Source organism: Salmo salar, unplaced genomic scaffold (assembly GCF_905237065.1).
Source record: "Salmo salar unplaced genomic scaffold, Ssal_v3.1, whole genome shotgun sequence".
Taxonomy (NCBI): domain Eukaryota; kingdom Metazoa; phylum Chordata; class Actinopteri; order Salmoniformes; family Salmonidae; genus Salmo; species Salmo salar.
In genome coordinates, this window is record NW_025550434.1 from 135,001 (window position 1) to 137,500 (window position 2,500).

Here is a 2,500-nt window from a genome sequence, read left to right on the forward strand (position 1 = left end):
TGGTCTGGTGTCCATGTCTTTCCATTGGTCTGGTGTCCATGTCTTTCCATTGGTCTGGTGTCCATGTCTCTCCATTGGTCTGGTGTCCATGTCTCTCCATTGGTCTGGTGTCCATGTCTCTCCATTGGTCTGGTGTCCATGTCTCTCCATTGGTCTGGTGTCCATGTCTTTCCATTGGTCTGGTGTCCATGTCTTTCCATTGGTCTGGTGTCCATGTCTTTCCATTGGTCTGGTGTCCATGTCTTTCCATTGGTCTGGTGTCCATGTCTTTCCATTGGTCTGGTGTCCATGTCTTTCCATTGGTCTGGTGTCCATGTCTTTCCATTGGTCTGGTGTCCATGTCTTTCCATTGGTCTGGTGTCCATGTCTTTCCATTGGTCTGGTGTCCATGTCTTTCCATTGGTCTGGTGTCCATGTCTTTCCATTGGTCTGGTGTCCATGTCTCTCCATTGGTCTGGTGTCCATGTCTTTCCATTGGTCTGGTGTCCATGTCTTTCCATTGGTCTGGTGTCCATGTCTTTCCATTGGTCTGGTGTCCATGTCTTTCCATTGGTCTGGTGTCCATGTCTTTCCATTGGTCTGGTGTCCATGTCTTTCCATTGGTCTGGTGTCCATGTCTTTCCATTGGTCTGGTGTCCATGTCTTTCCATTGGTCTGGTGTCCATGTCTTTCCATTGGTCTGGTGTCCATGTCTTTCCATTGGTCTGGTGTTGGTGTCCATGTCTTTCCATTGGTCTGGTGTCCATGTCTTTCCATTGGTCTGGTGTCCATGTCTTTCCATTGGTCTGGTGTCCATGTCTTTCCATTGGTCTGGTGTCCATGTCTTTCCATTGGTCTGGTGTCCATGTCTTTCCATTGGTCTGGTGTTGATGTCCTTGTCAAGGTCGCTTGTTATCTGTTCTCGCCTCACAAATTACACACTTACACAGCAGGGATGTACTCTCCAGCTGTTGTCAGGGGGGGCGAGGCTGTGTGTGTGTGTAGTGTGTGTGTGTGTGTGTGTGTGTGTGTGTAGTGTGTGTGTGTGTGTGTGTGTGTGTGTGTGTGTGTGTGTGTGTGTGTGTGTGTGTGTGTGTGTGTGTGTGTGTGTAGTGTGTGTGTGTGTGTGTATAGAGGGGGTGTTAGGAAGTGAGATCACAGCCACAGGTCTCACATCAGAGAGGAGTGAACATTTGTTTTAAGTGGCAGGACGACTCATCTTGATTCCTTTGATTGCGGACTTTAGTTATCTGTGGATTTCCAGGACAATATAGACGATAGAGCAGGGGCGTAACTATGGTTTTAGAAATGGGGGGGGGGGGGGTGGGCATAACTTTAAGCATCAGCTGTCAGAGCAGCTTACCGATCACTGTACCTGTACACAGCCCATCTGTACACAGCCCATCTGTACATAGCCATCTGTACACAGCCCATCTGTAAACAGCCCATCTGTAAACAGCCCATCTGTAAATAGCCCATCCAACTACCTCATCCCCATATTGTTATTTATCCTCGTGCTCTTTTGCACCCCAGTATCTCTACTTGCACATCATTTACATTTACATTTAAGTCATTTAGCAGACGCTCTTATCCAGAGCGACTTACAAATTGGATCATCTGCACATCTATCACTCCAGTGTTAATTGCTAAATTGTAATTATTTCGCCACTATGGCCTATTTATTGCCTTACCTCCCTATTCTTACCTCCCTAATCTTACCTTATTTGCACGGACTGTATATAGATGTTTCTATTGTGTTATTGGACTGTACGTTTGTTTATGTGTAACTCTGTGTTGTTGTTTTTTGTCCCACTGCTTTGCTTTATCTTGGCCAGGTCACAGTTTTAAATGAGAACTTGATCTCAACTATCCTAACCTGGTTAAATAAAGGTGAAATAAATTAAAAATACATTTAAAAAAATAACGTTATATTTAAAAACACTCCAGACAGTCTACCCGACCGCTCAGAGGCGTACGCGTATCCCAAAGCACACGGTCGCTTCTTTTTGTATCACGTTCAAATTATAAAAACTGTGGGGGGGGGGGACAAAAATGCAATTTCAGAATGTGGGGGGACATGCCCCCGTCCCCCGTCCCCCGTCCCCAGTGAAAGTTACGCCCCTGCAATAGAGTGAGCATCAATGTCTCTTCCCTACCTGTACGACACAACTGGACCATACAGGGACACACAGTGAAGCTGGAATACAACTGGACCATACAGGGACACATAGTGAAGCTGGACTACAACTGGACCATACAGGGACACATAGTGAAGCTGGACTACAACTGGACCATACAGGGACACATAGTGAAGCTGGACTACAACTGGACCATACAGGGACACATAGTGAAGCTGGACTACAACTGGACCATACAGGGACACATAGGGAAGCTGGACTACAACTGGACCATACAGGGACACATAGTGAAGCTGGACTACAACTGGACCATACAGGGACACATAGTGAAGCTGGACTACAACTGGACCATACAGGGACACATAGTGAAGCTGGACTACAAC